This window comes from Mus musculus, chromosome 6 (genome assembly GCF_000001635.26).
Source record: "Mus musculus strain C57BL/6J chromosome 6, GRCm38.p6 C57BL/6J".
Classification (NCBI taxonomy): Eukaryota; Metazoa; Chordata; class Mammalia; order Rodentia; family Muridae; genus Mus; species Mus musculus.
In genome coordinates this window covers 86,579,845-86,604,017 of record NC_000072.6, presented here as the reverse complement: position 1 = coordinate 86,604,017, position 24,173 = coordinate 86,579,845, and positions in this window count along the sequence as shown.

Genomic DNA, 24,173 nt, shown 5'->3' with positions numbered 1-24,173 from the left:
TGGTGGTGCAGGCCTTTAATCCAGCATTCGGGAGGCAGAGACAGGCAAATTTCTGAGTTCGAGGCCAGCCTGGTCTACAGAGTGAGTTCCAGGAAAGCCAGGACTACACAGAGAAACCCTGTCTCGAAAAAAAAAAACAACAACAAAAAAATTTAAATGTCAAGGACTGGGGATGTGGCTCAGTTGGTAGAGAGCTTTTGTAGCATGACAGACACTCTGGGTTCCAACACAGGAGCCAGGAATGGTGGCTCGTGCCTCTGATACCACCAGCTCATGAGAGGAATCCGAGGCTAGCTTGATCCACATAGAAAGTTCCAGGCTGGGGCTGGTGAGATGGCTCAGTGGGTAAGAGCACCCGACTGCTCTTCCGAAGGTCAGGAGTTCAAATCCCAGCAACCACATGGTGGCTCACAACCATCCAATCACGAGATCTGACTCCCTCTTCTGGAGTGTCTGAAGACAGCTACAATGTACTTACATATAATAAATAAATAAATAAATAAATAAATAAATAAATAAATAAATCTTTAAAAAAAAAAAAGAACGTTCCAGGCTAGTCAGAATTATGTGTTAAAACCCTGTCTGTGACAGACAGAGAGACAGACAGACAGACAGGCAGGCAGGCAGGCAAACTGACAAACAGACAGACAGAATGAATGAAAGAACGTGAATCTTCCAAAGAAACTAAAAGAAAGCTGTGAAGTATTGGCAACTGGGAAGTGCTTTCTGACAACAACTAAAGAACAAACAGAGAAAAGATCCCAGATCCAGCTCACAGGAAATCCTATCAGGAGGCCAGGCAGGGACAGAGTCAGTCAAACCCCAGCACAGGAAGGCTTGGTCACGGTCGAGCACATAAGCAGGGATGTCTGTGACAGTGGCAGGGCCTCTGAGCAGCAGGGCTGACCTCCTTCCCTCTCCCCTTCTTTTCTTTCTTCTCTTCTTTCTTCTTCTTCTTCTTCTTCTTCTTCTTCTTCTTCTTCTTCTTCTTCTTCTTCTTCTTCTTCCTCTTCTTTTTCTTTTTCCTCCTCCTCCTCCTCCTCCTCCTCCTCCTCCTCCTCCTCCTCCTCCTCCTCCTCCTCCTCTTCTTCTTCTTCTTCTTCTTCTTCTTCTTCTTCTTCTTCTTCTTCTTCTTCTTCTTCTTCTTCCTCCCTCTCTCTCTCTCTCTCTCTCTCTCTCTCTCTCTCTCTCCTTTCTTCCTTGCTTCTTTCCTTCCTTTCTTTTTGTGACAGGGTCTAACTATGACACCATGCCTGGCCCAGAACTCACTACTCACTATGTAAGCAGACTGACCTCAAACTCACAGAGATTCACCCGCCTCTACTTCTAAGTTCTGGAATTGAAGGCCTGCACTACTGAGCCTGGTTTGCAGGACTAGCTTCAGGCTGGGGACAATGACTGAGCCACTAGGAGGCCAATGATGGTGACAATGGCTGACAAGAGGCCAGTGATGGTGAGGGGCTTTCCCCCAAGAGCAGGGTGGCCTCAGCACAGGAAGGCAGTCTGACCCCTCCAAATCCAATCCCTAGTTGGTGCATTTGGTGGGCAGGATCCGAAGAACCCAGCTGGGATCACCTGCACTCCCAGGTCCTGGCACTCCAGCTTAGCAATCTGAGCTGAAGTTCATCCCCAAAGAGCAACTGAAACGATATTTAAAAAAAAAAAAATGTGTGGTGAGGCCCACGGTACCTGTCAGCCCTGAAATACACACAGAGGGCCCAGCTGTGGGGACAGACAACACAGGGGCCAACCAGAGAGACCTAGAAGGAACCCAGGGAGATGTGGAGATATAAGGCCTGTGTCCAATCAGAGGAGAAGAAGACATTTTAATCACAGGTGATGCTGATGTTCACAGCTCAACACCACACAGCATGAGTCCAAATGCACACATGGCCTTTGCCTATGATCCCAGCACTTGGAAGTAGAGGCAGGAAAATCAGGAGTTCAAGGTCATCCTCAGTTACATTATAACCTCCAGGCCAGCCTTGGCGACCTGAAATGCTATCTTAAAACAAACAAACAAAAAAAGCAATCACTAAAGTATTAGGACCTAGTTTGGGTCACTATATAATTCAATAACAGAAAGGCCATCCAGAGTTAGACAGGAGCCATCTTGGTCTTAGCCACGTCTCAGCTACTTATCCCACCGGGAGCTTGTGCCCACCCAGCTCAAAGGGGATTACCACACCCTTTCAGTCCCAGGGTGCCTCACTGAAGTCCCCAGACTGGCCACCGTCCTCCATCTGTTTAACCCTTTCCCAGGTCAGAACCCCTGAGTCACTGCAGCCCCTTCCCTCTGCTCCTCCAAAGTATGACCCCACCCCCCAAACCCCTGGCAACTGCCCCACTGGCCTCCCAGCTACCAACCACCGCCAGCCCAGGGTCTTGGAGAGCCTGCGTAGATGACCTGGGTCATGCAGACATTTTAGATTTCTGAATGTCTTTTTCACAATTAATGAAATTAAATGACAAATAATAATCTAGGATGAAATATTGGTGACATGAAAGGTAATAAATTGCTAATCTGAAAAATAACTCCAAACTCTCTTAAAAATGAATGCATAACATGAAATTTAAAAAGGTAAAAGAGCTCACAGACAGGGGCCGGAGAGACAGCTCAGCAGTCAATGGTGCACACTGCTCTTTCAAAGGACCCAAGTTCAATTCCCAGCACCTACATTAGGCAGCTTGTGGCCACCTATAACTCCAGCCCCAGAGATCCAACACCCTCTTCTAGCTTCCACAGGTACCTGTGCATACTACACACACACACACACACACACACACACACACACACACTACAAATAAATCATTGAAAAAGCTCACAAATGAAATGAGACAATACTACAGGTGCTACATAAGCATCCTGACAGTGGCGTGTGCACTGACTGTAAGTACAAGCAGCACAGCACAGCAGGGCAGCAGGGACCTGTGGTGTAAAAGCATGTGTGAGAGCCAGGCCTGGTGCACACCTTTGAGCCCAGCACTCAGGAGGCAGAGGCAGGTCGATCTCCGTGAGTTCGAGGCCAGCTTAGTCTACATAGAGAGTTCCAGGACAACCAAAGCTACACAGTGAAACCCTGTCTTGAAGGAAGGAAGGCAGAAAAGAAGGGAGGGAGTCGGGAGGGAGGGAGGGAAGGAAGGAGGAAGGAAGAAAACAAGAGAAAAAGAAAGAACAAAAGAAAGAAAGAGAGAGAATATAAGTAAGTGTGGGCCACTGAGGTGGCTCAGGGGTAAAGGTTTGCCACCAAGCCTGATGATTCAACTCCAGTTGTTCAGCTAACAACACATAGTTCTGGCAAGTGTCCTTAGTGTAAGTTTTATTTCCTTAATTGTGACCCCTGACTTACCATCTTTGGGGGGTTCCCTGTGGCTCTGAGCATCGCACTCTTTCTATGGGGCACATGGGATGTGTATTCTGCTGCTCTTTAATTTTCTGTTTAGTTTTTCTTCATTGCTGGGCATTGAACTCAGGGCCTTGGCAGGCTAGGCAAGCACCCTGCCAGTTGAGATACCTCCCTGCCCTGCTAGGTGACTTCTTAAGCTTAATCTTGTCTCTGACACTCACTAGACTGAGTAAGTCTCGGTTTCTGTTTGCTCCCCTCAGTGCCTAGAACAGAGCCTGTTCTCAGCAAACAGCCCAAAAAAGAACACCTCACTCTGAGACCACACCCTTGCAGGCTGGCCAAGCTGGGCTGGCTGGCCTCATGGCTTTGGCATCCGGCCAGCTCTCGGTCAGGCTTTCGGCTGGCTGTGTGTTGTGGTCTCCTGTCAGTCTAGTCTGTGAGGGTGCGTGGTTATCGTTGCTGAGTGACAGAGTCATGTTTAGAGCACAGGTTTCTGCTCCACTCTTGGAGGGAAGCCAGTCTTAGGGCATCCCATAAGTAATGAGCCAGTAAGTGTTTCCTCTTATTTCTGATACACGGTGGGCATTGGTCCAACAGACACACCCACTCCTGCCTCCCTCACCTCAACTGTTGGAGGCTTCCTTCCACAAACACTCCTTCATCTAACCCATGGCATGCTCAGAACAGGCCAGCCCCACCAGCTCCTCCTGCCCTGAGCAATCAAATGAGCTTACAAGTTAAACTAATCTGCTAGATGCTGGTTCTCAAAGAAACCCTGGAGGAGCCACAACCTGTCTTCTACTCAAATCTAACAGGCAAAGCCTCACGTTTTCCTTAGTCCTGGAGATGAGTGTTCACTCACCCTCTGTAGAAAAAACAATATAGACGCTCTCTGATTTCTGTTACAGGTGGTGCACATCTGTACTCTTGGCACTGAGGAGGTAGAGACAGGGCTGGCGAAGTGGCTCAACAGGTAAAGGAGCTTGCCACCAAAACGGACAACCTGAGTTCAGTCCCAGGGACCCACACCATGGGAAAAGAGAACCGACCCTACCAGACCTCAGACTACATACACACTAAGGCATGCACATGTCCCACACATGCACACACTAAGTAAACAAATGTAATTTTAAAAATTTAGAACTGTCTCCTAATATTGCTAAATGATTCCTGCTGGGGGTGGGGAGACAGTCACTGACAGTCTTATGACAGCCATGCAGAGGCCATCATCCTTGACAAATGCCTCTGGCCAGCTCTGATACTGATCATCGTGCCTCATCGGTGCCCCTAGTGGCTGAATGTGGCACTGCAAGTGGGAACACCAAGCTAGAAGCTCCGCTTCTCCAAGAAGTTGGGTTTTTTCTCATCCAGCAGGAGAAATAATTAAAAGCGCACTGGGCTGTGGTAGTGGAGGCATCTTCACCCTTGGGATACCAAAACTGCCAATGAAACAGGAGACCATGGCAGACTGTGCCAGCAGCCTTACTAAGAGGGCATGAGAGACCCGTGTATCCAGTTGTAGAAGCCTAGAGAGAAGTCAGAGCTGGGGCCCTGGCACCACTGGGGCGCATATACCCAGGGTTGTTAGAAAATCACACTGCCCTGTCAAGAAGTGATACATTCGCCATGTTGCACTGTGCAGTGAACCCTGCCTGGGCCAGTGCAGTGCTGGGTGTGTGCCTCTGGGCACAACCCAAGTGTTGAGGATCCATGGAAGGTGTACTGTGACCAGTCACCACCAGACATGTGACCCAGGGGGAATTATCACCGCCTGTGACTCAGTCCCTTCATTTGGGAAATGGGAGTGATAAGAGGGCCTGATTGGGCTGGGACAAGATGTACGTGACTTACCAGATGTCAACAGTCATGTCATCTGTGCTCAACAAATGCTAGCTAGTCACATGCCCATTGTGTCCTTAAAGCTGAAACCTGGAAACTTAAATGCTGATTGGCTAAATACCTGTGGCATTTCAGCCTATGGAATGCTGGGCAGCACTGAACCACATCTGCTTAGCCAAGTAGGACCTACTTAATAAGTAATGAGAAAAGTTTCTATTGTGTAATAGAAAATATATGTAGATAAGTATACGTAGACTTAGAACTTATTTGGTATTTTTATTGATTGTTCATTATTATTTATTTTCTTCTTAAGGTGGGGTCTTGTGTAGCCTAGGTTGACCTCAGAATTTCTGGGTAACCAAAGATGAGTTGCACTTATCATCCCCCTGCCTCCACCTCCCAAGTGCTAGGATTACGGAAGTACACCATCATACCTGGCTCATGTGATACAGGGATTGAATTCAGGGTCTCACGCATGCTAGGCAGGTGCTCTACCAACTGGGCCACACCCCCTGCCCCCTCATGGGTATTTTTTCCCTTTCTTTTTATTTTTACTTACTTATGTTTCATATTTTATTTTATTTTTGAGATTATAATTTGATTACATCATTTCCCCTTTCTTTTCCTCCCTGCAACCCCCTCATATACCCCTCCTCACTCTCTTACTCTCGTTCTAATTCATGGCCTCTTTTTTCATTGCTTGTTACATGTTTGTATACACACACAACATATAGATGCCTAGCTCCCACTCCCTCACCCCACAAGCATGTGGGTGTCCCAGAGTGCACAGTCTCCAGCAAGACTAAGCAATAACCATTGAACTTCCTCTTGGTCTGTGACCACCCTTTGCCCCCTTCCACACCAAGGCAGCGGTCCTCTCTGATGGATATTGCCCTGCCCAACAGCCATTTCACCCCTGTGGTCTGTTGCTGGCGCTTCTGCTGGCTTCAGCCCCGAGCAGTGCTGTGGGGCCATGCAGTGTGGCCCCATGGATAGATCTGAATTTACAAATGGCTGTCAGCCTGATCATTCCCACTGGGCAGGTGGTGGCTCTGGTTAGCTCGTGTGCCCGGAAACTTTTTCCCCATGGCTCTCTCCATCCTTTACATAAAAAGATTGCCAAGGGCTGTCCGTGAATGCTCACAGGTGTGGCTTGCATAGCCTGCCACCAGCCTGAGGGCAAAGATGCATGGCTATTTACTTACGCACCTATTTATTCGTTATTTAGACAGGCTTTCAAGTAGCCCGAAATGGCCTCACACTAGCTATGTGGCAGAGGATGGCCTTAAACTCATGATCCCTGCCTCCATCCCTGAGTACTAGGGTTACTGGTGTGTACCACCAGTCTCAGCTATAATTGATTTCTTTTTGACAGTTAATATTACGTTGCATGTGCGTGTGTGTGTGTGCCAGGAGTAGACCCTCTGCTTTTACCTCGTGAGCCATGGGGATGGGAAGCAGGCTGTCAGGGTTAGCAGTATGTGCCTCTTCCCTCTCAGCCATCTCTCTGCCCCCAAAGTAGCATTTCCAGGACACCTACCTTTTAAACTGAAACTCACCTCCGTGGCTTGTTCTATTCATATCCTGCTCTTAAAAGTAAACACTGGCCAGGCAGTGGTGGCGCATGCCTTTAATCCCAGCACTCGGGAGGCAGAGGCAGGCAGATTTCTGAGTTCGAGGCCAGCCTGGTCTACAAAGTGAGTTCCAGGACAGCCAGGGTTGTACAGAGAAACCCTGTCTCAAAAAAACAAAAAACAAAAAACAAAAACAAAAAAGTAAACACTGTATTTTCTCTCCAAATCCTCCAGGGTCAGAGATGTTGCTAGGATGAGGCCAGCTTCTCTCTTTCATTAACACAGAACTCTGAGGCTACAGAGTGTGGTGGGCACACCTTCAATCTCAGCGGCTGGGAGACAGAGGCGGCTCTTTCTCAGTCTGAGGTCAGACTGATCTACAAAGCCTTCAGAAAATATCTGCTCAGGTAGACAATCCAAAACTAATGAAGGAGGAAGTTAGTACTACAGCCCTGTGTCCCCTCTCTCTAGACATGATGATTGTTGATAATTCTTGGAGAATTCTAGAAGTATTCTATGCAGATAATGCATATTTATTTATATACATAACTTTTTTACTGTTTTATTTTGAAATGGGGGTCTTGCTGTATATTTCAAGCTGACCTTAAACTTGTGATTCCCTCTTTCACAATCTCCCAAATGTTGGGATTACAGACATGTGCTCCGGTGAATGACTTTATGTATAAAGTTCTTAAAGATAGGAATGACCCTGAAAACATACATAACAACACCAGGCAGATTGAACTATATTATATAGTTATATATATTATATATATTATATATTCTGAAGCCAGCAACGGACTCTCGGGAGGGCTGAGATGCCTGTTGGGCAGGGCAATATCCAGCAAAAATGGCCGCTGCCTTGCCGTGGAAGGGGGCAAAGGAAGGTCACAGACCAAGAGGAAGGGAACAGTTCAATGGTCCCTGCTTAGCCTTGCCCACTATCACATAGAGACACTTACCCGGGGACACCCACATGCTCGTGGAGTGAGGGTGTGGCAGCTAGGCGGCACCTGGGACCACACATGGATGAACTCTGACCACAAGGGAAGTGTGGGAGAATTCAGGTGTGTGCGCAGCCACCCCTGAGCCATTCGGTGATTCAGAGCCCTCAGACAGGCAATAGAGGGTGGGGGAAGACGGGGGAAGGGCACGGGGACCCGCATGTGCAAAGGCCTGGAGCTGAAAGCAAGTTTGGGGAGTGGTAGATGGTGCCACTGGCTGAACAACACGTGAGGAATGTGGACTCTGTCCCATGGGTGGTGGCAAAGCGAGGAGACGGCCAGGCAGGGAAATGAGATGGCAGCGTTGACCAGGAAGACCTTCTCTACCACACCCGCACCGTTCAGCTGACACCCACCCAGCCCGGATGAGAGCCTATCCCCTCAGCCAACACCCGACACCCCAGGCTCAGCTCTCAGCCAATGCATTCAGGGGTTCCAAGCACTTCTAACACCCCTCACCCCCCACCTCAGTGATATTTCTCAGTAACCTGTGTTATCCCCTCCTTTTCTGCTGCATCCTGAGTGCCAGAGGTCAAGGTGTATTCTATGCTGCTCCATAGCATAGTACCTGTCTTGATAATCACTCGGTGCCCACTTAATGAGAAACAGAATGTGAGGGTTTAGCTCATGTGGTTTCCCACTGAAGATGTAGAGTCTAGATTGGAAACGGGCAGCCAGGAGACCTGAGGCGAAGTCGAGAACTTGTGACGGCTGAGCTGAGGTGGTGGGGCTGCTGGAGAGCAGGGAGGGACAGGGAAGCATTTCAGAGACAGCACGAGCAGGTCCCAGAGAGTTGAGGATGCCAGGTTAGAAGGGGGCTCATGGGCTGCTGGCTTCCGGAGCCAAATGGATGAGGGGACTAAGAAAAGCTATTCTGGAAGGGAGGCAGCACTTGAGAGGTGAAGGAATCAGCTTAGGCCTGCTGACGGGACAGTAGGACAGTAAGACAGTAGGACAACCTGGACTCTGCATCCCAGGTGGAACCATGAACTGCACTTGGAGACAGACGCCCAGAGAGACAGGACTCGGCAGCTGACAGCCTGCGGGTGATGGTTAAAGGCCCAGAGAGGTGACAATAGCCCAGGGAGACGAGAAGGTGAAACTGAAAAGAAGCCAACCCACAAGGGTGAGAGAAAATCAGAGGTCAGAGAGGAAGGGAAGACACCCAAGGAAGCTCGGGCTGCGAGAGTAGCTTCAGGAACTAACGTGTCCCCTGGCGCGCAAGAAATGAGTGCCTGTGAGTCTCTTTTCTCATTAGTGTGAGAAAATGCCTGAAAAAGGTAACTTACGGAGGACAGTTTGTTTTTCCTGGCTCACAGTTTGGGGGTTCAGTCTGTCACCGCAGAGGCGTGGCAGAGGAGTGGGAGGCAGCTGGTCACATGACATCCTCAGTCCGGAAGCAGAGAGAAGCAGATGCCAGTGCTCAGCCTTCCTCCTTAGTCAGTCCACGCCCACAGCCACGCCCACAGGGTGGGTTGTCCTTCTTCAGGTAAGCCTCTCTGGAAATATCCTCATAGGCACATCCAGAGGTTCCCAGAGTGATTCTAAGCCCAGTCAAGTTAACCATCACATTCTTCCCGTGTGTGCAGAGAAAACTCGGGCTCAGGAGGTTGACCAAAGCAGCGAGGACTTCAGTGATCCTTAAAACGATGCGCTCTGGTGTCCCCAAGACTCTCCCACGGGTCCAAGAAACCAAGACCATCTTCATAGCAACACCGAAGCTTTCTTCAGTGTCCCCTTTGAGGGCAGAGTGAAGTGGCAGCGGTGGCAGCGACATGAGGAAAGGGTTGGAGAGAATGAGAGAAGGGGAGAAGGAAGATTGAAAGGAGGAAATATCACAAATGGAAAGCTACTACAAAGCTATTGTAATCAGCGAGCAGAGGATAGATAACTCCACCCAACAGCACATCAGAGACTAAAGGAATAGTATAGAGTACCCCCAGATAGACCCATGACGCTACAGTCAGGGGTTTGTGACCAGGGCACCAAATAGCACAAGGCAGACAACTGGATACAGACCACTGGGTAGGCAGAAGTAGGTAATGCAGCTAGATCTGAACCTCACAGTACACACACACACACACACACACACACACACACACTCACACACTCACACACACTCACACACACACACACACACACTCACGCACACACACACTCACACACACACACTCACACACACACACACTCACACACACACATACACTCACACTCACACACACACACACACATACACACACTCACACACACACACACTCACACACATACACACACTCACACACACACACACACACACACACTCACACACACACACATACACACACACACACACTCACACACACACACATATACACACACATACACACACACACACACACACACACTGGCTAGGATGAATATGGGACCTGGGGGCTAGAGAAGCTGCTCCATGGTTATAGCGCTTGAAGCACCTGTAGAGGACTTGGGCTCAGTTCTTAGTATCCACGTGGCAGCTCACAAGCGCCTGTTTCTCTAGTTCCAGGGGACTCAGTTCCCTCTCCTGTCCTTCTCAGGTACTGCATGCATGTGGTGCACACACATACATAGAGGCAAACACTCATGCACATAAAATAAAAGGAAGTAACTCTTTTTTCTTTTTTTTTTTTTTTAGCAAGACCTAAACCTATGTAGCAATGAGAAGTGAACAGCAGAGAGGCTGCTGACTCTGGTCTAGGCAAAGGCGGTTTGGATTTAATAGCAAAGGTATTGGGGGGGGGCGGTGGAATCCTGTCGGGCTAACATCCAGACAGCACAGGAAATGGTTAGAGAGCAAAAAGCGCCCCCCCCAAAAAAAAACCCCAAAGGATGTGGGTGTAAATCATGCGTCTGATAGGAAATTGCTATAGAGCTGAAGAAGTGGCCCAGCAGTTAAAGACACTGTGGCTCTTGCAGAGGATGTGGGTTTGCTTCCAGCACCCACACTGTGGCTTACAACCATCTGTAGCTCCAGTGCCCGGGATGCTGAAGCCCTCTTCTGACTGTCTCAGACATCAGGCAAACACGTGGTACACACACATACATGCATGCAGGCAAATCATTCAGACATACAAAATAATAAAGTAAATCCAAAAAAGAAATTGCAATATAAAACCAACAAGAGCTGGGTGTTTATGGTGCATACCTTTAATCCCAGCACTTGGAGGTAGGGGTAGGGCAGAGCTGTGAGTTCCAGGCTATTCTGGTCTACATATACAGAGTTCCAGAATAGCCAGGGTTACACAGATAAACCCTGTCCAAAAAAAAAAAAAAAAAAGGAGCCAGGCAGTGGTGGTACACACCTTTAATCCCAGTACTTGGGAGGCAGAGGCAGGTGGATTTTTGAGTTCAAGGCCAACCTGGTCTATAGACTGAGTTCCAGGACAGCCAGGACTACACAGAGAAACTCTGTCTCGAGAAAAGAAAAAAAAAAAAGAAAGAAAGAAAGAAAGAAAGAAAGAAAGAAAAGAAAAGAAAAGAAAAGAAAAGAAAAGAAAAGAAAAGAAAAAAGAAAAGAAAAGAAAAGAGGAAGGAAGGAAGGAAGGAAGGGAAGGGAAGGGAAGGAGGGAGGGAGGAAGGAAGAGAAAAGGAAAGGAAAGGAAAGAAAAGGAAAGGAAAGGAAAGGAAAGGAAAGGAAAGGAAAGGAAAGGAAAGGAAAGGAAAGGAAAGGAAAGGAAAGGAAAGGAAAGGAAAGGAAATTCAACAGTCAGCGGACAGCCAAGTCAATGGAAAAACGGACAAAGCCTAAATAGACATCTCTCAAAGGAGGATGGATGTACAGATGACGAGAAAGCTTTGCAAAGGTCCCCAGCTTCCCTAATCACCAGGAAATGAAATTCAAAAGAATAGTCAGGACCAGTGCCTACCCTATCCACCCTATTGCCAATGCTCAAAAGGCCGAGATCCACAACCTGAAGGCTAGCCAGATCGCCACAGTGGGACTGTCCAAATAAATCCATGACAAAATTTAAAACAATCACTTCACACTAGTTGGGATGGCTATTAACAAAAACACTAGGGCTGGAGAGTTGACTCAGTGGTTGAGAGCACTGATTGCTCATCCAAAGGTCCTAAGTTCAAATCCCAGCAACCACATGGTGGCTCACAACTATCTGTAATGAGATCTGATGCCTTCTTCTGGTGTGTCTGAACAGCTACAGTGTACTTACATATAATAAATAAATCTTTGGGCCATAGCAAGTGGGACTGGAGCAAGAAGAAAAAAAAACCCACTAAAAGTGTTGTCTGGAAAATGAAGAAGAGGGGGCCTTTACACACTGTTGGTAGGGGTGTAAAATTACAGAGCCATTGTTAAGTTCCTCAAAAAATTAATAGAACTTTCATATGATCGACCAATCCCAAGCCTAGTTATATATCAAAAAGATATTAAATTAGGGGCTGGAGAGAGGGCTCAGCAGCTAAGAGTACTTACTCTTGCAGAGGACCTGAGTTTAGATCCCAGCACCCATGTCAGACAGCTCCCAGCTCCCTCCAACCTTAGCTCTGGGAGACCCAGTGACCTCCTCTGGCCTCCACTTGCACCTGTATTGTGTGTGCACTCTTGCACACATGTGTATACACACATACACACACATACAAATAAAATATTAAAATGAAAGCCGGGCCTGGTGGCACATGTCTTTAATCCCAGCACTTGGGAGGCAGGTGGATTTCTGAGTTCGAGGCCAGCCTGGTCTACAAAGTGAGTTCCAGGACAGCCAGGGCTATACAGAGAAACCCTGTCTCAAAAAAAAAATTAAAATGAAAGGAAACAAGTACATTAACACATATACACAAATAAAATTTTTTAAAAAGAAAGGAATCCAATACATTAAAGCGATTTCCACCCTCCCAAGGTTCGCTGCAACATCATTCACAAAAGCTGAGCTGTGGAGATCATTCACTGATCCAAGAATGGATAAAGATGTACTGACTATTGCTCTATTGCTCAGTCTCAAAAAGAAAGAAGAAATAAGAAAAGAAAAGAAAAGAAAAGAAAAGAAAAGAAAAGAAAAGAAAAGAAAAGAGGGAGGGAGGGAGGGAGGGAGGGAGAGAGAGAGAGAGAGAGAGAGAGAGAGAGAGAGAGAGAGAGAGGGAGAGAGAGAGGGAGAGAGGGAGAGAGAGAGGGAAAGGGACCCTGTTACTTGAAAACACATGAACTGACCTAGAGGGTATCAAGTTAAATGAAATCTGCTACGGGCATAAGGACAAAGAGAAAGGTCACTTTTGTGGGTGTGAAGCAGAGGAGTGCAGAGTCACACTGGCAATCAGAAGAGTTTCTCTCTAGGACCAGGTGAGAGGTTGGTAACAGGACATTTGTCAGGCAAATGGAGAGAGGGTGTGTAGCATGTCTCTGCTGCTCACCTTCCCCTCTCACTCCATTCTCCCCTCTTACCCTCCCCTCCCCTCTCACCCTCCCCTCCCCTCCCCACACTTGGCCCTTCCTCTTTCCTGGTACTCCACTTCTATTTTCAGATTATCATTTTCTACTTATTGTTTTGAGACAGGTTCTACTATATACTCCATGATGGTCTCAAACTCACAATCCTCCTGCCTCAATATCCCAGGGGCTTGAATTATAGATCAAGAAAACATATACTGCTGTATTGTTTTTTCTGTCTTTGACATGGTAGCGTTACAGACTCAGGGATCTGTAGTGACAGTTGTGAAATTTTAGTCTCTTTTAAAAACACAGAAATATTATGAGAATATGTTTTTGTTTTTATCCCAGATGTGGGATACAAGGCTCCTTCAGACTGTCCACAGCAGCTGACTATGATTTGCCTCATGCTCTAGCAGGGGTGGGATTTTGCCAGCTGCAGATGGTTTCTGCAGTTGTGTGACGTTTGGAATTCTAGAGACGTTTTAGAGGATGTATAAATGCTGGGGCCTGAGAGGTGGGGCTGTTGGTTGGTTGCTGTTGGTGGCTGTTGGTCACAGTTTAAGTAGTCATGCACATAGAAGAAGAAAAAAGAAATTAGATATCCTGATGGCAAAGAGCAAACTTGCCCCAAAGAACTCGACACCTGTAATCAGCAGGAAATAATGTGACGACACATCGACGCCTTTTCTTCCTATTCTTTCTCTACTACTTAGTGTTAAGTGGTTGAAAGGGTGGAAAGGGGATGGAGAAGGGTAGAAGAAAGAAGAACCCACAAAGTAGCCAGAGTACAGTATGAGGGGTTTTATAAGAAAGCAGGCTGAGCAAGCATGAAGAGCAAGCCAGTAAGCAGCACCCCTCCATGGCCTCTGTGTCAGCTCCTGCCTCCAGGTTCCTGCCGAGCTTGAGTTTATCCAGAGGATAAACTATTATATGGAATTGTAAAGTGAAATAAAGTCTCTCTTCCCTCCATGTTGTTCTTGGTAATGATGTTTCATCGCAGTAAGAGTCCCCTAACTAGGACAGAGGGCATTGCCATGGTATGTCACATGACAACTCTGTGGAGTTGGTTCTCTACTTCTACCTTTGCATGGGTCCTGAGAATCAAACTCCAGTTGTCACCAGTCTTGCAGGCAAGCATCTTTACCTGCTAAGCTGTCTTACATCCTTCTGTATGCGCCTTGAGTTCATCCCCTTCAGATGTACAGGAGATAAGGAACCTGGTCTGTATGCAAGGTAAGCTCTAAAACTCTGCCACTGGACAAATACCTAGACCTAACGGGACAGTATTGTGCACTTTAAAATACAGAAAGAGGATGCCTGTCACCTGAAGTTTGTGACCCACCAAACAGAGAGAACTTGGCGTCTTGTGGTGTGCTGAGCACATATGGTATCTTTTTTTTTTCCTTTTCCATTTTTTATTAGGTATTTAGCTCATTTACATTTCCAATGCTATACCAAAAGTCCCCCATACCCACCCACCCCCACTCCCCTACCCACCCACTCCCCCTTTTTGGCCCTGGCGTTCCCCTGTACTGGGGCATATAAAGTTTGCGTGTCCAATGGGCCTCTCTTTCCAGTGATGGCCGACTAGGCCATCTTTTGATACATATGCAGCTAGAGTCAAGAGCTTCGGGGTACTGGTTAGTTCATAATGTTGTTCCACCTGTAGGGTTGCAGATCCCTTTAGCTCCTTGGGTTCTTTCTCTAGCTCCTCCATTGGGAGTCCTGTGATCCATCCATTAGCTGACTGTGAGCATCCACTTCTGTGTTCACATATGGTATCTTTAGACAGGCTGTGGAGACAGCAGGACAGGACATGCACGGCTCCAAACTGTGGGTGCACACAGTAAGTATACAGTGTTTGCTGTATGTCGATTATACCCCAATAAAACTAAAGGCAGTGTAGACTGAGACGATGAAGAGTGGTCCTGCAACCAGACATTTGACGCCACTGAAAGAGACTTCCTTTCCTGTCCCAGGTTCTTGGGTATTTCCAGCACATCTCTCCTCCCATTCACCACTCACAGAAAACAGAAACACACATGAGAAAGAGGTGAGGCAGAAGGCACAGAGAGACTCCCAAGGCCTACGCCTGGTAAGGTAGCCCCCCCCCCCCCCCCCCCGCCAGCTGCCAGCTGAGGGAAAGGCAGGGGAGGCCTGAGTAGGAGGTCAGGCGTCTTATCACCTCACACTTGGTATCTGTCGTGACACGTGACACGGCAGTGAGGTGGGGCAGGAACCTTGCCTGATGGGGGAAGCATTAGTTCACACCTGTACAGAAGAGGATGAGCGGAAGAGGGCCTTCTAACTGTGCCCAGGGGTCCCTCTGCAGGGCATCAGGACTAAGACCTCTTCAAGCCTTTTTTTCTCCTCTCTAGCCTAGAGATCATGTATTAGAAGACTCATTCACTTATCTGCTAATAACATTGTTTCTTATGTGTATATGCCACGTAGATTTTCCCTCTTTCTGATGCTCTTTAGGGTTGGCTGTCGTTATGTTAGTAAGAGACTGGAGAGCAATAAAGAAGCACTGCCCACTGTGGTCTTCCTCGCTGACCCTCTCTCCCCTCCCTCCCCTCTCCTCATCCCCTCTGCACCAGCTCCCTGAAACACCCACCTTCCACTTGAAGACAGTGTGGCTCTAGGTGAGCCACCTCTCCCTGAGTCCTGCCCTCTCCTCACTCCCTCCACACACTTCAGCTGGAGGAATTGCAGCACACAGGTGGAGTCCTGATGCCTACCTATGGCATATCTTGGTCATTCCCCAGACTCATCTCTTGGATGTCTAGAATCCCATCATCCAAGAGATTCAAGGTACATGGTTTTTGAAACTCTGTCTCAAAACAAACACACACACACACAAACTCCAAGACTTAAAATCTGGTCTCACCAGATGTCTGTTGAGTCTTCACAGAGTGAGCCTTTGGTGACAGCGTGGCTAAAAGTGAGATGTCAGAAAAGTAAACACCTACAAGGATCGCAAAGGCTGCTCAAGACCCGGGACAGTGACCGATGATGCAGAAGCAGGTCCCCAAAGCTGTTCGAATGTCACCAAGGACAAAAGCGCCGAGCATGGCTGTGATGGCACAGATACAGAGTGCCCAGACCTTCAGTCTCTCTCTAACCTCAGCAAACCTGCTTGGCGTCCATGTTCTTCAGAGCAACTCTAATCCCCATGGTGAGAATCACTCTGTGTGGGCTCCAGACAGACTCAAGAACCATAGTCACCTAATGAGTTCAAAGCTCCCATCCCTGGGGGCCTCTCCTGGTGGCACAGAAAGGCCTGCTTTGGTTGAGATACTCAGACAAGCCCTCCAAAGTCCCCCTTCCAAAAGGATCCACCCTGCTACACCTACCTGGCACTTAAAGTGTCCCTCTAGATCCATGGTTGTCAACCTTCCTAAGGCTTTAGGACCCTTTAATACAGTTCCTCGAGTTGTGGTAAACCCCGACCATAAAATTATCTTGCAGCTACTTCATAACTAATTTTGCTACTGTTATGAATTGTAAATATCTGTGTTTTCTGATGGACATAGTTGACCCTGTGAAAGAGTCCTTTAGCCCCCAAAGGGGCCATGACCCACAGACTGAGAACTGCTACTTTGGAAAACCATCAATATCCTTAATGTGCAGCAAGGAACGGAAAGGGCTGCTGCCATCTGTAGTCGCACAAGAACAGACTGGAGGTGGTCCTGGGACCCCTGTGTCAGGGACTTTGGGGTGGCAATCCCAAGGGTAAGGGAGTGGAGGGGGGATATGGCAGGGTTAGGGGCTTCTGTCTTGAAGCTGTGCTCTCATAGGCAATTTAGATCACAGTATATCCTTCTCTGGTCTCTGAGAGGCTTGAGGGCTAAACTGGTGAAAGAAGTAACTTTATCTAAAGGAACTCACTTTACAACATCTGCTCCCATGATCAGCCACCTGTGCCTCATGATGGGTAGGTAAGAAAAGGCGAAAAGTTTGAAGTTTACGTAAAATCTAAGGGTATGAAAGTTTCTAAGAAAATGTTTGGGGGTCTAAGAAGGTGTTTTGAGGTTGGTAAGATTTTGAGGTTATGAAGGTTAAGGACATGAAAACCTTAGATGGTGACAAGAGTGAGTTAAGGGACACGGGAGGAAGGAAAATGTTTCCGTTCTCTTCCCCTCGCCGTGCTGCTGTTGTAAACGTAGAATGATTCTCTCTGCCTCTCACAGGTCAGACTACAGATAAATACTGTCAATCAACAGCCTGTTTCCCTCCCACCTGCCTATTCCTGAGGGTGGGATCTATTCCTCTTTCCCTGATCCTGGGACCCACCCATCCTCCTCCTCCAACTCCCAAGATCATAGGTCAAAGAGATTCAAATGTACACCCACAGAAAAAGTTTTCTCCCTAACTCCGTAACTTTATCTTCTGCTCTAACAAACTTATTTGTTCCAGCATTCTGCCAAGTCCAGCTGCTTCTCAGACTCAGAGCCTGCGTCAGGACAGCTCCAAAGCAGTTACCCACAAGGGCTCTGGCCAACCTCAAAGGATGCTTCAACTGGGCCTGCACACCCCTAACCCCTGATGCTCCCACAGCCTGGACATGCTTCCTGGACGTCCAGCTTTTTGCCCCGCCCCCAAAGACACCCCATTGTCAGCAGGAAGGAGTCATAGACATCACATTGCCCCATTAGTCATTTATTATTAACAAAAGGCTGGGATCTTTAGATTTAGACCCAGGACCGGGGGCTGAGGTGCATATTTTACACAGCAAAGCAGACCTGGCCTCCAGGTTCTCCCAGCATCCCTCAGTCCCTACGTGGCACAACCTGCTCCCAACCCTGAACTTTCCAGCCCAGGGGCTGGGCTGCCCTTTACCCAGAGGCCCTTCCCTATATAATCCAGACATTTGGGCATCTCTTCTCCTTCTCTCTGTGTGTACACTCTTTCGCTCTCTTCCCCTCTCTCCTCTCCTTTCTCTCTCCCTTTCCATGTCAACTTTCTTGCCTTGGTCCTTGGGGCCAGTAAATACAAGAGCAGCTTCCCAATGAATGGGGGGGGGGGGAATTAAAAAAAAAAATATGGCTTGAATTGGTTCATTTTACCGGTGGCATCTTTTAAAATTACATCAAAGAGTTAGTTATCTGAGGTAGGGGTGGCTGTGTGGCAGGACAGATAGAGATGTGGGGTGCCAAAGACCCCATCAGCCAGTTCCTGACTCTACTGCAATAAGACAAACCCGCTGACTGAAAAGGACAGAATCCAAACACAGGCCAAGCGTTAATAGGAGGCCTTCCAACTCATGACATTCTGCTGGTCGGAGCTAGGGGATACCCACAGGCAACCAGGGATCCTCCGAAGGGATTTTTGGCAGATGATGCAGGCAGAACAGAGGCATAGCAATCCTGTGCTGTTAGTCTGTCACGTGACACAATCCACGTCCTCCTGTCACATGATCTTTGCCTTCCCCCATCTCCCTTCCCTCCCTTGGCTGTTTTGATTTGATTAAAATAGATGCAAACCGTGGTCCTTTCTATTTTTAACAGCCAACCATTACATAATCCACCCTGTAATCGCTGACTCGAAGCACGACTGGCAACGGCAGAAAATCCCTGGAGTTCGTGACAGGAAGGACTGGCCAGCACAAAAACCTCTGCCAACTGCCAGAGGAGTCATACGGGCCCTGGGAAATCCCTCCCCCACGGCCTTGCAGGAACTGCAGCTCTGGGGGAAGGGAGCCCCGGCAGCCTGGCCGGGAGGAGGAGGTATTGAAATGGGCTCAGACTCTAACCGAAGGTGCTGAAGGGGCGCCTTGCCCAGACACCCGTATACTTGATTTTCTTCCTAATGGAGTCTCCAGAGCCATGAACCAACCTTTCCAAACACTAATTCCTGTCCTCTAACAGCTTCTGAAACATTCCTGCAGGATCGGGAGAATGGACACAGAGCCAGGAAGCTGCGTTGTGGGCACAAAGAGCACCCCCGCCCCCTGCAAAGCTCTGAAGATGCTAGTCTGGAACACCACTCAGCTGGTTAAGCGTTTTGCGGCCCACTAGACAGAGGAGGCGTTCTGTGCTCATTGGCAGTGAGTGCATGTTGGCAGCGTGGCACTGCAGGAGGCACAGAGGGGACAGCCTCTCTCCCTGAATTTGCCAATCTTGGCCCCGTCCTAACCTTGTGAATCCAGAGGGGCAGGGCAGTCTAATCTGTAATAACTCATTTAATCAAATCTGCGGAGTGTCACACACTGGGGGTGTTGGGAGAGAACAGAGAGAAAAGTCTGCTACAATACCATCATACGGGATCGGTGGTGACAAGGAGCTGCTGAGGGCATACAGCAGGGGCAGGCAAAGCTGAGGGGTCAGAGGTCATTCTCAGGCGTTCAGGGTCCTCCCACTTCCTGCTTCCTTGACTCCTGTACTTAACCTTTCCAGGGCTTTCCATATGCAGATTCCCTAGGCTCTGCCCGTGTGTCTAAATGACAGCACTCTAAGCCAAAAAGACCTGCTGAGAAGGCTGCAGCCCAGCCCAGCGAGGACTGTGTACAATTTATACATGAACATTTCTGGCTGATGAAAATCCAAATCAAATGGTCATAAGGAAAAAAAGGGAAGGCAGCTGGGCCCACCTCAGGCGCTCAGCAGACAGCAATCGGCATCTAGATCCCTCTCTCAGCCCAACCTCCCTCTGTGTCTGTTTCATCTTGGACATCTTGGTGCAGAGACGGCCATCTACTATGGACCTTATACTCCACCTTAAGAAATAGGGAATATTTCTCAGTAGTTATAACCAAGACCCAGAAAGCTCTGACTCCCCAGCCACTACGCTCCAACTGACGGGTCACATGTTCTTCAAATAAAATGGAAACTGGGTGTGGTGGCACCTGCTTTTAATTCCGGTACCCAGGGCTGATAGATCTCTGTGAGTCTGAGTTTGGGGCTAGCTTGGACTTACACGGCCAGTTCTAGGCCAGCCAAGGCTATGTAAATAGACCCTGTCTCAAAAAAAAAAAAAAAAAAAAAGGCCACCAAGACCTTCCCTGAGACTGGTCCTCAAATGAGAAACAGAGTTCTTTAACTATGACAGGAGGAAGTACACCAAAAAGCCAAAGCCTACGGGTCTTATAGCTCTCAGAGCCTGGAGTAACAGTCACAGGAAGTGACACCGGAGGCTTAGCAAGATGGCTCAGTAGGTAAAGGCACTTGGCACCAAGCTTGGTGACCTGAGTTTGATCCCCGTAGTAAAGGAGAGAACTGACCCCCAAATGTCCTCTGGCCTCTACCACAAGCATACTGTGGCATGTGTATACCCCAACACAGATACACACAAACACAAAAGAAACATATACATTTAATTTTTTAAAATTCTCCATTAACCAGGTCTTTTTCCCTAAGAATACTTGTCAAGTGTGGCCCAGGCTTGCCCCTTGCTTTACTGCACTCACAGGAGCAGTGATGTCTCCTTAGTCTTCAAGTCCCAAGAACTTACTGCTCTTCTCACCCCTTCACCCCGAGGGCCGTAGCTGGGAAGGCTGCCACTCTGGGTCTTTGGCCAGCATCCTGGGCTTCTGTGTAACTCACAGGGATGGAAGGGTGTGACCAAGACCTTTCTGTGTGGCATCTGAACTAGAACTGGCTTTCTTTGGTCAGAAAGGATTGTTAGCAGGGAAACCTGACTATACATCTGAACACTAGGATGGCAGCAATCGGGTGTGAGCTGCAGGCATGTCCTTGGGCATGTTCTTAAAGCTGATGACCCCTTATCCCAAGTGCATGAGAAGTCCCAATGGCTCCTGCTGGAGTTCTGACTGCCTAGCTCACTTCATAAGAGTGATCTCTCCCCTCTGCACTAAGCAGCCCCAGACTGGGATTCAGCTCTCTTCATGCTTTATCAAAAATAACACACACACACACACACACACACACACACACACAAACTCACACAAAATATCATGTGCTTGGGGCTGGAGAGCTGGCTCAGTAGTTCAGAGCACTTGCTGCTTTTCCAAAGGACCCACATGTGGTCCTCAGCACCCATGTTAGGCAGTTTATAACAGCCTGTAATTCTAGCACTAGGGGTCCTGACACCCTCTTTTGGGCTCTACAGAGGCAGACATTCACATAAATAAAAAAACAGATAGATAGCTAGGAAATAATGGCCCATACCTTTAATCCCAGCACTTTGGAGGTAACAGTAGGCAGCTCTCTCTGAGTTCAAGCCCAGCCTGGTCTACAGAGGGAGTTCTAAGATAGGCAAGGCTACACAGAGAAACCCTGTCTCAAAACAACAATAGATACCAGGGGAAACTGGGAAACATTTGAAATGTAAACAAATAAAATATCCAATTTAATAAAAAAAGAAAGAAAGAAAGAAAGAAAGAAAGAAAGAAAGAAAGAAAGAAAGAAAGAAAGAAAGACGCATTCCCTGGGGCAGTACAGAAACAAAGGGGCTTTATTACACATGGTGTGGTCCCTTCAACCTCTGCTCAAACACCTCAGACCACGTGGCAAGCAGGGCTCTCTCCTCCCCTCGGAAAAGCAGAGTCCCCTCATGGGATCCCGAACTGGCTGCTCTTCATCCTCCTGCCTGGATGGAGTCAGGCCGCTGTGGCCCATCCATGTTAGAGTCTACCCTTGACAGCATCAAGAAGCAGTCTTGAGTCTTCTCACCGGCACCCATGAAGGTAAAGGAACCCCAACAGTGAATGACGGAGCTCCCACCTTCAGCAGCACAACTGGCCCTGGTCAGTTTAAGTGATTTCTTTATCTCTCTAAAGTCTGACACCTTCACACAGACTTACATGCTGACAAAATACCAGTGCACATAAAATAAAAATAAATTAATAATAATAATAGTTTAGTTACCTAAGTCTCTTTAATAAAAAGGGCTTTAGGAGCCAGAGAAGTGGCTCACCTGGTATAAAGGTGCCTGCCACCAAGCCCAGTGACCAAGCCCAGGGTCCACATGGTGGAAGGAGAGAACCCATTTCTGCAAATTGTCCTCTTATACTGACAAAATAAATGAATAAAATATTTTAATTAAATTTAAAAAAAAATAAGGGTTTTAAAACTGAAACTCAATTAGCAGCCAGCCTGAATTAGTTTCACATGTAAAGGCCAGGTGTGGTTTTCCTAGAGTAACAAGCCTCTTGCAGAAAAAGAGAAACTGACAAAACAGGTTTCAGTGTAAAAGCCAACTGAAGCTATCCTGCTGCTGCTGTTGCTGCTGACCACAGCTTTGTCACTGTCCCTTTATCTAAAAGAAGTTGCCCTCCAGTGACTGCGCCCAGTAATCTAGCTCTTCTGTCTCATGGAAATGATCAGATATTTCCAGATTAAAAAAGAAGTTTAAAGTGTATGCGACTTGGGCTGGTGAGATGGCTCAGCGGTTAAGAGCACTGACTGCTCTTCCAGAGGGCCTGAGTTCAAATCCCAGCAACCACATGGTGGCTCACAACCATCCATAATGAGATCTGACGCTCTCTCCTGGTGTGTCTGAGGACAGCTACAGTGTACTTACATATAACAATAAATAAATCTTTAAAAAAAAATATATGTAACTTGTAAAGGTCTAAGGACATAATTTAAGGTGTGTGAACCTAAGTTGTAAAGTTCTGAGGAAGTGATTTAAGGCATGTGAAAAATGAGATTTATAGACCACACACAACACTAAGACTTCAGAGTTCAAAGTTGAACTGATAAGTTATTAGGCCTTGGTAGCAGTTATAATTACCACTGGCTACTAAACCTTTTTTAAAAAAATTATCATAGTCACGGGCTAAAAATTTTAGTCACAGGCTCAACTTTTAAATTCCTTTTGGTTGTTTTCTAAATATAGATTAAACGTGCTCTGGATGAGCTGCAAACATCTCCACGCAATCTCCACCGATCCAGCCATGGACGGACACAGGAGAAATCTGATCCTGCTCCCGCTTCTGGGCCCCCAAGCTCCTCCTCGCTTTTGATCTCTTTCCTCCAGGACACTTCTGTCTCATCTCATACTTCTTCGTGTTGATAATGTCTCAGGCTTTGTCCTTGCTGTGCCTCAGAGGCCCGAGTCTCCCCCAGCTGTCCGGACACATGTTAGCTGCTTTTTCTGGAATGAGGAGTTCGGTGCAGATTTCAGACAGCGGCCGGGCTAATACCTTCCGTCCCCAATCTAACTCCACTCCAGCCGATGTCCACTTGGCTGACAGACACCACCCAGGAGTCAACAGTGACCTGCAACTGCTCCCTGACGGGCTCATCCCCTAGCCTGGGTGGTCCTGCAGAACCCGCAACCCTGGGACACTGCCATAGATCTATGGTGAAGCAGTCCAACCAAGTGAGGAGAACTGGCTTGTAAAGTATGGCGTGCCGAGGCGACGCCAAGGCTCTCCTTTGGTCTCCCTTGGACCCCATCTCTACCTCTCCTCAGCCCACCGGGGCCATTCTTTTCATAATTACAGTCCTCCCTGTCTCTCCAGGTTCCTTAGGTGGCATTACCCAACGGTCAACACACCAGGAGCTGGAGAGAATTCCCACAAGTCTCTCGCCATTACCTGACACCAACCCACCCCAGCCCCACTCCCTTTTCCTCCCCACCTCTGACCTATATTCCAGCCTTCTGAGCCCCCTATGAAAACCCTGGCCAGCTTTGAATGGGTCATCCACAAAAGGCCCAAAGAAACTCCAATACCCAAACTCCAAAAAGCAGTGCCTATGTCTCAAAATGACAGTCTTGGCTCAGCTCGAATTGGGTTATGGTGGGTCGCTCCAAGCCTACAGACTCCTCCAGGCCCTGTTCACAAGCACTTGTTATGCTTTGCACAGTCCACACTAGCTTCCTGGCCCTCCCCGCCCCACCCCCATCCCAGCTCCATTCTTCATTCTCTCTCTCTCTCTCTCTCTCTCTCTCTCTCTCTCTCTCTCTCTCTCTCTCTCTCTGACTGCTTTTCCCTCTCTGCTCTGGCCACTTGCAGATGTCTCTAGCTTTCCTCCCCCTCTGCACCCTCTCTTACCTACAATAAAAACCTTCTACCTCCTCACACAGTGGCCATTCTGCTGCT